This window comes from Equus przewalskii, chromosome X, assembly GCF_037783145.1.
Source record: "Equus przewalskii isolate Varuska chromosome X, EquPr2, whole genome shotgun sequence".
NCBI classification, from domain to species: domain Eukaryota; kingdom Metazoa; phylum Chordata; class Mammalia; order Perissodactyla; family Equidae; genus Equus; species Equus przewalskii.
The window spans coordinates 119,832,304-119,846,283 of record NC_091863.1 but is presented as its reverse complement, the minus strand read 5'-3'; the positions used below and the strand labels follow the sequence as shown (position 1 = coordinate 119,846,283).

Sequence of the window (13,980 nt, the reverse complement as noted above, 5' to 3'; positions counted from 1 at the left end):
CCTAGTTATGAATCATATTTTCCTGCTTCTTTGTATGGTCAATGCTATTTGATTGGGTATTGAGCATTGTGTATTTTACATTGCTGGGTGCTGGATTTTGTTATATTCCTTTAAATGTTGTTGGATTTTGTTGTGGAATGCAGTCAGGTTACTTGGAATCAGTTTGATTCTTTAAAGCTTTGCTTTTAAGTTTTGTTAGGGCAGACCTATAGCAGCCTTTAGTCTAGGGATAATTTAGGCATACTACTAAGACAGTATCTGAGGATTCTAACTGATATCCTAGATATTACAGGTCTTTCCACCCTGGTTGGTAGGAACATGAAATATTCCCAGCCCTGTGTGAGCTCTGATAATGGATCAGTCTACTGCTTTCTAGGGATCTTTTCACTGACCAAAGGTAGTTTTTTACCCCATGCATGTGCAGATCAGAATTCAGTCAAAACTCAGGGGATCTTCTGCATCTCTCTGAAGCTCGCTGTATACAGATCCTGCTTCTCTAGTATTGTTCCCTGCCATTTCCAACCTTCTTGGCTTCCATGAACACTTACCTTTGTCTCTTCTATTGAGCAGGATCTCTAGGATTGTTCTGGGTTCCCCCTTCCTCTGCTGAAGCCCAAATAATGACCCCAGGCAGTAATCTATGACAATCATAGGGCTCACCTTACTTGTTTTCCCTCTGTTAGGAATCACCATTTGGCACTTTTGTACGGCCTGTTGTCCAATGTCTGAAAGCCATTATTTCATATATTCTGTCTGGTTTCCTAGGTAAGATGGAAAGTAATCAGTCCCTGTTATTCCATCAAGGCTGGAAGAGGAAGTCTCACATTATATTAATTTTTTATTGTTTACAAGCACAAAATATTTAATAATTTAAAAAATATATTTTAAGAAAACAATTCTTTTATCCCTGACAGTATTTATTTTTGGTGCCATACACCTGGCCATGAAGAAAAGAATAATCTAGACCAGTTTCTAAACCTCAGAACTACTGACAATTAGGACTGGAAAGTTCTTGGATGTGGGGAGCTACACCATGCACTGTAGGATGTTTGGCAGTCGTGACAACCAAAAGTATCTCCAATCATTGCCAAATGTCCCCAGGGGTGGGGAGTGGTGGGAGCAAAATTGCCCTTCGTTGAGAACCAAACTTTCCCTATTATTGCAATCCATAGACTATCCTCTTTTTTATATAAGTTGGCAAGCCTAAAAAAAAATAATAGAGGCATATTGAAAGGGCACAGAAGCCAACCTGAAAGAGTTCCCAATGGCCAAAGTTCAAGCAACTTGAGCAATGAGCAAAAAATACCCAAAGCATAAAATAAAATCCATGAATTCATGCTGATATAAATAAATGTGGGAGAAGGTACATGCTTCCTAATAGAAAATTTTCAATTAATAGCTGTAGAAGGAATGATGGAAATAGAAAATCACCATTAGACCACCACGGTGATAAATGCTGCAGGTGGGATCCACCAATAGATGCTGTAATGAGTGGGCAAAAGTTTAAGTGGAAACAGTATATCTGCGTAATCTCAAAGTATTTCTCCCAAAATGTTTAGTAATTACAGGAGTGGGGGAAGGAAATGATAACTTTATGGTGGAGAATTCTGGCAGAAACCACTTTAGCCAGGTGACAAGATGAGCATTCCCAGTAATACATACTGATACCATGTTATCTCCTGATATTATGAACTGATAAGGGCACATCATCTCCGTGGCAGCCTTCCCCACAATGTACAATCTCAGTCTAATCATGAGAAAAATTCAGAAAAATCTAAACTGTGGGGCATTCTACAAAATAACTGATTAGTGTTCTTCAAAGTGTCAAGGTCATAAAAGACAAGGAAGGACTGATGAACTGACATAGATTGGAGGCAACTAAGGAGATAAGACGTTTAAATGAAACATGGGATCCAAGATTGGATCCTGGAACTGAAAAAGAATACATTAGTGAAGAAAACTGGTAAAATCCAAATAAAGTCTACAGTTCAACTCATATTATTGTACCAAGACTAATTTTTTTAGTTTTGAGGGCTACACATTGGTTATACAATGTGTTAACATGGGGGAAGCTGGCTGGAGAGCGTGATGCAGTTCCCCGTGGTGTTTTTGCAACTTTTCTGTAAATCTAAAATTATCTCAAAATAAAAAGATTTTAAAAATTGGAGCATCCTGTAGATATACATCTGTGTATTGTAAAAGAATGTTGTTAGTCTAGACATTGGAAACACAGAATCCCAGAGTTGGAAGGGTCCCTGTAGATCATTTAGCTCAATTCTTCCATTTTACCTTTTGAGCAAACATGGACCAGGGAACGAATGGGATTTGCCCAAGTTGATGCAAACAGTGGCAGAGCAGGGACTGGAACCTCTCCTCCTGCTTCCAGTTGAAAACTCTTGCTATATCTACCTCATAGTCTTTTGTTCTCACCTCTAAAACATCTGCAAACACACCCTGAGTTATTTTGGACGTATATTATGCTGGGTATCTGTTTTCTAGAGCAGAGGTCAGCAAACATTTTCTGTAAAATAGCCACATAGTAAATATTTTAGTTTTTGAGAGATATTTGGTCTCTGTGGCAATCACTCAACTCTGGTGTTATAGCACAAGAGCAGTGATAGACAATATGGAAACAAGTGGGTGTGGCTACGTGCCAATAAAACTTTACAAAATCAGGCAGTGTGCTGGATTTGAATTGTGGGCCACAGTTTGCAAACACATGCTCTAGATCTTTGCTAAAAGATATGATCTTTGTTAGCTCAGGGACATGCACCTAAGATGTATCTCACGTAGTACAGTCAGTAGAAGGTATGTGCATATCCCCATCTGGGCAACAGTATTAGAGTGAAGGTCACGATGGTGAGATCTTCTAAAACGAAGAAAGAATAGCAATAGTGATAAGCTCTCTTTGCGCTAGGTTGGCCCAAGCAGAGGATGATCAAGTAGCACAAAGAATGTCAAAGACAATAAGCCCATAAATGGAAAGATGAACAGTTATCTCTCTGACATTTCATTATGCCCTTCTGGCAAGGTGGGAGGCTTTCTCTAGAAACACCCAGAGCTGTGGAGCTTTCAGGTTTCAAAGAAAATGCATTAAATCTAATTTCAAAATAGCTGGTCTTTATGCTAAAACATACACACACACACACACTCACACATAAAAGGAGCAAAGTATTGTGATCTAAAGTGGTTAGAACAAATGACACAATAAAAAGAATAATTCTGTTAAGAAAGCATGATTTATTATAACTCTGTTCAGTATCAACAGAAAGCAGGGAGGAGCGAGCAGGCTGAAAGCAGGAAAGAGTATTCCTTAAATACGATATTTAATGTTATTTCCAAAGAAAATGTTACCTAATCAGACTCTTTCAAAATTTTTTTCTATTTAATAATGGTCACTATTACCTACTTTAAAGATGCCCTGTGGTGAAAATAATCTTTTGAGATGAAGTAGAACCTCAGAAGTATCTTTCCGTCTCATTTTTTCTCATTTATCTTCAATCCACAACCACAAAGTAAGACAAACAAGAAAAATACTAAATATACCGAGCTTGTGTTTTAATAATTTCTACTCCTGACAGTTACTTGAATTTGACATAATGCTTCCATTGGTCTGATTAGCTTGTTGCTTCTTAGGTTAAATATTTCATATCCAAATTCTGTTTCCTTCTCTATTTCACCACAACCTTACAGGGAGACACATCTTTTTGTTTCTTTATCAATCCTGAAATACTGTGCCTCAGTTGGTCAGGGCAACGTGGACTGCAGGTGCAGTCCGTTCAGCTAGCAGCCCAACCATACTGTACCAATGAGTCCCAGGGGTCACCTCATTGTTCCTGGGAGGCCACTGGAGTAAATGACAAGAGGGCAGGAAAGGAGTTAGTGAGGACTCAAAGCTATGTTAACCAAAAATGCCAGATTTCCTGGGACAGGCCTATTTCCAATAGTTGGCTTCACTGACCAGGCCCTAAGTACATATGTTCTTATCAGATTGTGAGTCTAGAATTCTAACTTCAGGGCTAGGAGACTTCAGATCCAGCCAGAAAAGATGAGATAGGGAGAAAATCTCTGAAGCTTCCAGGACCTTGGTCACCTTCTCTTATTTGATATCCTTGCTCTCCCCTGCCTACTTACCATTAGGGGCTGATTGGCAGTGAAGTCCCTAAAGTGAAAGAAATGTCAGTCATGAAGTAGAACCTGGGATAAGAATAGCCAGGGCAAAGCAGGGGAAGACAAGCACCTGTGACACGTCATTGAGTCTCTCTGAACCTTCAATTCCTCATCTAGCAAATGTGTATCTAATACCCACCTTGTCACACTGCATATGAGGATTCAACGTCAGAATGCATGGAAAGAGCCCCTAAAAGCTCTCGCACAGAGTAAGCCTTATGTTCATTAGGAATCTGCCCCTGGGGCTTATGGGAATAGGGATCCTGGTTAGCCAGCCCAAGACAAGACATAGCCCCAGAACTTAGCTCTCAGGAAACACAAGTGGGCTTTCCAGCCACCTCAGCCGCTGTCTTCACCCTACCACAGGGCAAATAGCTTGGAGAATGGGCCCTATGTATAGGTAGTCAAACAGCTTTCCCTAGCTGAAAGTCAGCATCTTCTGAGTGAACAGTGCCATGTGACAATCTGTTGACTGGATATTTTGAGGAAAGCAGCTACTAGGCAAAAGAACTCTCCATCAAGTTCTCTCAAAATTCCAATTCACCCTAGAATAGGTTCTAAGCTGAAGGCCATTGCAGGATATTGCTTAATTGAAGTGACTCTTTTCATCACCACTCTTTCCATCTTCATCCAGTATCTTTTAGTTAATTGTCCAAAGGTTGAGCTCTTTGCAGCAGGTGCCATTCCCCTGGCTGCCTGGGCTGGAACGTTGAGGCTGCCTGACAAGTTCCTAATTTTGATCCTAAGTTGAGGACAGTACCACAGTAACACATGAGAATCAGGGCAGAATATCTAAGGTAAATATCCCAAGTTTGTTTCTGTGGCCTGTTCAACACATTTTGGATTTATTACTCTCTCTATCTGCTGTGACCTCAAGGAATGAAAAGCCATTTTAATAGTAGTGTAAGTAAAGCTAATTTAAGAAGGGAAATCTGCTATACATATATCAAATAATGTCTTTCAAACTGAAGTGAGTGACTTTGGAGTGACTCACTGCCTTGGACTACCCTTTTGAATTATTCATGCTTCTTTCTCTAACACAACTGAAAGCTAGCACCCCCATCACACGTCAGTACTGGGGAGTGGGGCAGAGATTGTGAGAAGGGATCAATTTATTACTATTTGTGAATGGGTAGTCTGAAAAATAAAGGAAAATGCTTATTAAAAACAGATGCATTGAGACAATGCCTACTTTGACAGAGCTTAACATGTGGTGGTATCATCTATTTGATGGCATCTATCCTCAGTCAACTTGTAAGTATGTATTGAGTATCTACCATATATGAAAGAGAACACTCCACTCCATAAACACAGAAGCCTAAGTAATCACAGAGATATGGTGTCATTTAAGCAAGAAGAGAACAGGAAATGGAGAGGAACTTGAATTTCTGAGTACCTACTATGTGCCAAGCTCTATGCTAGGTTATCTCTCTCTCTAAATACACACACACACACACACACATACACATATAACTTTAATTCTCTTAAGAACCATGGAAGATAGGTGTTATTAGCTCCTTTTAAAAATGAAGAAACTTGAAGGAGGTAGATATTAAGAAGGTTATCCATGGCCATACAGGCAGTATGAGATAGGGCCAGGATTCAATCCTGGTCTCTCAGACTCCAAAGACTGTATTCTTTTCAATATACTATGCTGATATCTGAAAATATAGTTCTTCAGATCTAGGGCAGGAAATGTACATGATGATCCTAGACTATCTTATCACACCTAGCAAGGAATTTTTCAAAGACTACTAGAGTCATCGAAAAAGGACTCAAGGAGCCAACTTAAAGAGGCTCCCAATGGCCAATGCAAGCCTCAGTATGCATAAGAACAATGGATTAAAACACATTAAATATATTTAAATCCATGAATTCATCACTATACTTTCAAAAATAATCATTCATTGACTTTATTAGCAATGCTAGTGAACTAGCTCATTATTTTGAATTAGGCATTTATCTAGCCTTTATATTATACCAACTGTGCCCTCAGATAACCAAGTAGTAGATGTACAGACATATTCTAGCTAAGAAATAAAGAAGGAATAAAAAAAGAAGATTATCACCATTGGCAACCCTTAACGAATGAATGAATCTAGACTTGAATCAATCTAGACAGTGGCTGCTAACATAAAAACAGAGACAATCAGATAGTACGTGTCTCTTAATGGAGAGGACAAAACCATGTATGAAGTAGTCTCTCCAAAAACAAGACAAAACCCAAAAAACACCTTAAAGCTGAATCTGATTAAGCCTCTAAAATCAGCTATTAATTTAGAGAAAATACAGAAGTCTGAGGATACTGATAGTATCTAAGAATTAAACTTAACAATGGGAATGCAATCAGCAAAATCCAGAGTGTGGGAAATGCTACAGGGAAAACAATCCATTTTCTTCAAAAAATAAATTGCAAGAAGAAAAAAAGATCAAGAGGGAACCTGTAGATTAAGACACTAAAAGGCTATGTCAGAGGGATCTTGTCAAGATGGCGGTGTGAGCAGGTGTTGAACTCATCTCCTCCCATGAACACAACCAGGTTACAATTATTTTTGGAAAAATTACCCCGGATCAAAAACTGAAAACTGGATAAAAAGAACCCCCACAAGAAGGGACAGTCCTGACGAAGGCAGAAGAGGCAGAAATTCCTGCTGGAGAGGAAAAAAGCCACCTTTGGGAGCTGCAGAGCTTGTCAGCTGGCCAGGCGGGAGCCACCCTAAGGTACACAGCCCTCCCTGGAGGAGTGAGGTCTGGAGCAGGGGCTGATACTGCTATAAGTATCCTTCAGACTCAGCCCAACTGAGACGAGGGTCTCACTGTCTGGCTTTGCTGGCTATTAACTGCAGCGAGGATAACCCCAGTGACAAATAAAAATGGCAAGGAATAGGATATATTGGAATACATGAGGAAGCCATTTTGTGTAAACCTAATTCGGCCTGACCTTGTCTTTCCAAAAGGGCCTGACTGAGGCTGTTGAGCATGCATTGTATATCTGCTTTACATATTCCCCATGGCAACAGCAAAGGCCCTTGAGATAATGGAGCAACTTCCCTCCCCCTCCCAACGTTGGCATTCCCTTAAGGATTAAGCATCTTTCCTTAGGCTAGGAATTGATTGCTGAGCTCACCAGTGACCACCCAGCTTGAGACAATAGGCTTGCCTCCTGCTACGCCCTCAAGAGAGGAGACCCACTACCTGCTGTGTCCATCAAGCACTGTGTCATGCCGACAGGGCAATCTTGTGACTATTGTGGGAGGGAAATTTCAATCATATGTGAAACGTCCTATATGGGGGTATATAACCACTCTGTATACCTCACGTCTTTGGTACCCTTTCTTCCTTCAGGAAGAAAGGCCCTGGGCCATGGTCCTCAGAGTTCAGCTCAGGATAAACTCAACCAAATTTTCATTTATAGATTGGTTATGGATTATTTTCGTCGACACAAGAAAAGCTATCGACAGAAAGCCAAAAAGACCCAGTTCTTAAAGGGCCCATGCACAAACTCATTCATTGCAGCAACCTAAAATCACCAGAGAGAAGGCTGACAGTCCTTTGGTAAAATGAGACTCACCTGGTGGGCTCTGGGGGCATCTTGGTGAGAGGAGGGACTTCTCCGGAAACTGAGACATTGGTGGGGGGCATTGTTCTCAGCTGGTCCAGGCATGCTGACATGGACCCTGGTGGGTGCCATTGAGATTCATCCCTTGGCCTGTTAGCCCAAGGGTCTACCACACCCACTAGAGCACAGATTTAATCCAGTTCCACCAGGGCAGGCAACTTGCCCTGGGGATTGGCCCCAACTAACAGCAAGTCCTCAGGCTACTTTTCAGCCAGCATTGACTGTGTGCCTTGATCCTTTGCAGGCAGGCAAGGGTGTCTGCCTCTGTGGGGCAGGGCCTGTGTGAGGACCAGGTGAACTGTGGGGGGCACTGGTGGAGAGGTGGGGGCCTCTGCAGTGCGGCGTCGGGATACGCTCCAGGGGGTTGAGAAGTGTGCATAGACCAGGACTGTGTTGATGGAGTATGTGGTCCGGTGGGGGTGAGGCTAATCAGTGGCAGAAGACCTGTGCTTCACAAATAGCCATAAAAAGGATCAGCCCCACCTTCCAAAGCCTGAAACAACTGAGTGCCCCTGGGCGAAGGGCCAGCCCCACTTAGCTGCACTCCTAAGAGATCTGAGAACAGCCTTGTAGGCCTGAGGCCTATCACAACTGCAAGCCCCTGAGCCTAGCAAACAGCTACACGGGGTACCAGCCCAATTAAGATGAAAATTGCAATAGGAGTGTGCTGACAGACTTTGTAGCCAACTGTGCTGAGGCTCCCCAAACTGGATTTACAAACAGCTGGCCAGGGAAGGAAAGACTAGACTCCCTGGGTTCCTGCAGTGGGAGCAACCCTGCTACAGCAGAAGGACACAAGTAGCCCACAAAGGAGTCATTCCTGGATCTTCTGGACTGGTGACGAGAGGGAAGCATGGTGCTGGGCCTCATAAGGCATCTCATATATAAGGCTTACTTCTCCAAGATCAGGAGACATAGCCGCCTCACCTTATACATAGAAATAAGCACAGAGAAAGAGGCATAATGAGGAGGCATAGGAATACTTTCCAACCAAGAGAACAGGACAAAATCCCAGAAAAAGGACTACATGAAACAGAAACAAGCAACCTACTCAACAAAGAGTTCAAACAAAATATCATGAGGATGCTCACAGATATGGGGAGAAGAATGGATGAACACAGAGAGCACATCAGCAAAGAACTGGAAGATATTTAAAACAACCAATCAGAAATGAAGAATACAATACTAGAAATGAGAAATTCACTAGAGGGACTCAATAGCAGAGTAGAGGAGGCAGAAGAATGGATCAGCGAGCTAGATGAAAGACTCGAGGAAATCACCCAAGCAGAACACAAAAGAGAAAAAAGAAGTAGACAGAATGAGAACAGTCTAAGGGAACTCTGGGACAATATCAAGTGTGCTAACATTTGGATTATAGGTGTCCCAGAAGGAAAAGAGAGAGACAAAGGGGCAGAAAATTTATTAGAAGAAATAATAGATGGAAATTTTCCTAACCTGAGGAAGGAAACAGACATCCAAGTCCAGGAAGCACAGACAGCTCCAAACAAGATAAGCCCAAAGAGGCCCACACCAAGACATATTGTAATTAAAATGCCCAAAATTAAAGACAAAGAGAATCCTAAAAGCAGCCAGAGAAAGGCCACAAGTGACATATAAAGGGAAGTCCATCAGGGCTATCAGCGGACTTCTCAGCCGAGACCCTACAGGTGAGAAGAGAATGACATGACGTATTTAAAGTGCTAAAAGGAAAAAACCTACAGCCAAGAATACTCTATCCGTCAAGGTTGTCATTCAGAATGGAAGGAGAGATAAAGAGCCTCCCAGACAAGCAAAAATTAAAGGAGTTTATCACCAAGAAACTAGTTCTGCAAGAAATGCTGAAGGGACTTATTTAAGTGGGAAAGCAATGACCACAAATGGAGATAAAAGAAAATTATCAACAAAACAAAACAACAACAACAAGAAACCAGGCAATAAAATCACTTGTAAGGTAAAAATATGTAAAGGTAGCAGAAGGACTAGCTGTGATGATAATATGAAGGTTAAAAGACAAATGTACTGAAATCACCTATTTCAATGATAAGAGGGTAAAGGATAGACACACACTAAACAAGAGACTATACATGATTTGAAAAACATATGTGGGAGGAGGAGAGTGAAAAAGTAGAGCTTTCAGAAAGAGGTCAAGCTAAAGCGTCTATCTACTCAATACAGACTGTTATATGCATAGTACATTAAATAGGATCCTCATGGTAATCACAAATCAGAAACCTATAAAAAGCAAGAAAAAAAGTAAGACAAAAGAAATCAAACATATTACTAAAGATAGCCATCAAACAACAAGGGAAGAGAGCAAGAGAAAAAGAAAGGAACAGAGAAGAATTACTAAAACACCCAGAAAAAAAAAGGGACAAAACGGCAATAAATACATATTTATCAATAGCTACTTTAAACGTCAATGGACTAAATGCTCCAATCAAATGCCACAGGGTGGCCACTTGGATAAAAATAAAAGACTCATGTATATGCTGCATACAAGAGACACTTCAGTCCTAAAGACACTCAGAAACTGAAAGTGAAAGGATGGAAAAAGATATTCCATGCAAATGGCAAAGAAAAGAAAGCGGGGGTAGCAATACTTATAACAGACAAAATAGACTTTAAAACAAAAACTGTAACAAGAGACAAAGACGGGCACTATGTAATGACAAAGGGAACAATCCAACAAGAAGATATAACACTTGTAAATATCTATGCACCCAACATAGGAGCACCTAAATATATAAAGCAATGATTAACAGACATAAAAGGAGAAATAGACAGTAACACAATAATAGTAGGGGACTTTAACACTCCACTTACACCAATGGATAGATCATCCAAACAGAAGATCAATAAGGAAACATTGGCCTTAAAGGACACATTAGACCAGATGGACTTAGTAGGTATATACAGAACATGCCATCCAAAAACAACAGAATACACATTCTTTTCAAATGCCCATGGAACATTCTCAAGGATTGATCACATATTAGCCCACAAAACAAGTCTCAATAAATTTAAGAAGATTGAAATAATACCATGCATCTTTTCTGACCAGAAATGAACTACAGGAATAAAACCAGAAAAGCCACAAAAATGTGGAGATTAAACAAAACGCTACTGAACAACGATTGGGTCAATGAAGAAATCAAAGGAGAAATCAAGAAATTCCTGGAGACAAAAGAAAATGAGAAGACAACATGCTAAAATCTATGGGATAGAGCAAAAGCGGTTCTAAGAGGGAAGTTTATAGTAATTCAGGCCTACCTCAACAAAGAAGAAAAACCCCAAACAGACAATCAAAGCATCTAAAGGTACTGGTAAAAGAACAACAAGCAAAGCCCAAAATCAGCAGAAGGAAGGAAATAATAAAAATCAGAGCAGAATTAAATGAAATAGAAACTAAAAAAACAATAGAAAAAATTACTGAAACCAAGAGCTGGTTCTTTGAAAAGATAAACAAAATTGACAAACCCTTAGCTAGACTCACTAAGAAAAAAAGAGAGAAGGCTCAAATAAATAAAATCAGACATGAAAGATGAGAGATTACAATGGACACCTCAGAAATACAAAAGACAAGAGAATATTATGAAAAGCTATACACCAACAAATTGGATAATCTAGAAGGAACACATAAATTCTTGGAAACATACAACCTTCCAAAACTGGACCAAGAAGTAGAAAATTTGAATAGATCGATCACCAGTAAGGAGATTGAAACAGCAATCAAAAACCTCCCAAAAATAAAAGTCCAGGACCAGATGGCTTCCCTGGTGAATTCTACCATTCAAAGAAGATTTAATACCTTCTCAAACTCTTCCAAAAAACTGAAGAGGAGGGGAGGCTTCCTAATTCATTCTACGAAGCCAACATTACCCTCATACCAAAACCAGACAAAGACAACACAAAAAAAGAAAATTACAGGCCAATATCCAAGATCAGGAGACATAGACGCCTCACTGTTCATCATTTCACAAATATGAACTGATGAACATCCATGCAAAAATCCTCATCAAAATACCACCAAATCAAATACAATACATTAAAAAGATCATACATCATGATCAAGTGGGATTTATTCCAGGGAAGCAGGGATGGTTCAACATCCGCAAATTTATCAATGTGATACACCACATTAAGAAAATGAAGAATAAAAATCACATGATCATCTCAATAGATGCAGAGAATGCATTTCACAAGATACCAGCATCCATTTATGATAAAAACTCTAAATAAAATGGGTATAGAAGGAAAATACCTCAATGTAATAAAGGCTATATATGACAAATCCACAGCTAATATCATTCTCAATGGAGAAAAACTGAAAGCTATCCCTCTAGGAACAGGAACCAGACAAGGATGCCCACTGGCACCACTCTTATTTAACATAGTATTGGAAGTCCTAGCCACAGCAATCAGGCAAGAAAAAGAAATAAAAGGGATCCACATTGGAAAAGAAGAAGTGAAACTGTCACTCTTTGCAGACAACACGATTTTATATCCAGAAAACCCTAAAGAATCCACTAAAAAACTTTTAGAAACAATAAAGGAATACAGTCAAAGTTGCTGGATACAAAATCAACATACAAAAATTGGTTGCGTTTCTATACACTAACAACGAAGTAGCAGAAAGAGAAATTAAGAATACAATCCCATTTACAATGGTAACAAAAAGAATAAAATACCTAGGAATAAACTTAACCAAAGAGGTGAAAGAATTGTACGCTGAAAACTATAAAACATTGTTGAAAGAAATCTAAGAAGACACAAAGAAATGGAAAGATATTCCATGCTCTTGGATTGGAAGAATTAACATAGTTAAAATGTCCATACTTCCTAAAGCAATCTATAGATTCAACACAATCCCTATCAAAGTTCCAACAACATTTTTCACAGAAATAGAACAAAGAATCCTAAAATTTATATGGACCAACAAAAGACCCCAAATAGCCAAAGGATTCCTGAGAAAAAAGAACAAAGCTGGAGGTATCACACTCCCTGATTTCAAAATATACTACAAAGCCATAGTAACCAAAACAGCATGGTACTGGCACAAAAACAGACACACAGATCAATGGAACACAATTGAGAGCCCAGAAGTAAACCCACACATTTATGGACAGCTAATATTCAACAAGGGAGCCAAGAGCATACAATGGAGAAAAGAGAGTCTCTTCAATAAATAGTGTTGGGAAAACTGGACAGCCACATGCAAAAGATTGAAAGTAGACCATTCCCTTACACCATGCACCAAAATCAACTCAAAATAGATTAAAGAATTGCATGTAAGACCCGAAACCATGAAACTTCTAGAAGAAAACATAGGCAGTACGCTCTTTGACATTGGTCTGAGCAGCATATTTTCAAGTACCATGTCTGACTGGGCAAGGGAAACAAAAGAAAAAATGAACAAATGGGACTACATCAAACTAAAAAGCTTCTGCACAGCAAAGGAAACCAGCAACAAAATGAAAAGACAATCTAACAATTGGGAGAAGATATTTGCAGACCATATATCAGATAAGGGGTTAACATCCAAAATACACAAAGAACTAATACAGCTCAACAATAACAAAAACCAACAACCCAATTAAAAACTGGGCAAAAGATCTGAGCAGAGATTTCTCCAAAGAAGATATACGGATGGCCAACAGGCATATGAAAAGATGCTCAACATCATTAGCTATCAGGGAAATGCAAATCAAAACTACAATGAGGTATAACCTCACTCTGGTCAGAATGGCTATAATTAACAAGACAGGAAACAACAAATGTTGGAGAGGATGTGGAGAGAAGGGAACCCTTGTTCACTGCTGGTGGGAGTGCAAACCAGTGCAGCCACTATGGAAAGCAGTATGGAGTATCCTCAGAAAATTAAGGATAGATCTACCATATGATCCAGCTATCCCGCTGCTGGGTATTTATCCAAAGAACTTGAAAACACAAAGGCATAAAGATACTGGCACCCCTATGTTCATTGCAGCATTATATACAATAGCCAAGACTTGGAAGCAACCTAGGTGCCCACCAAAGGATGAATGGATAAAGAAGATGTGGTATTTACACACGATGGACTACTTCTCAGCCATAAGAAATGATGAAATCCAGCCATTTGTGAAAACATGGATGGACCTTGATGGTATTTTGCTGAGTGAAATAAGTCAGAGGGAGAAAGCCAAATACCATAT

General features: G+C 39.8%; 1 long non-coding RNA gene across 1 annotated transcript in view; it reads right to left on the bottom strand.

Moving 5' to 3' along the window:
* The window catches only part of LOC103540704 (uncharacterized), a 284,275-nt gene that overhangs the window by 154,438 nt on the left and 115,857 nt on the right, over window positions 1-13,980 (bottom strand). Inside the window, exon 5 of the long non-coding RNA XR_011535919.1 lies at window positions 661-761. This is a non-coding gene — a long non-coding RNA (uncharacterized lncRNA). The remainder of the gene's footprint in view (window positions 1-660; window positions 762-13,980) is intronic.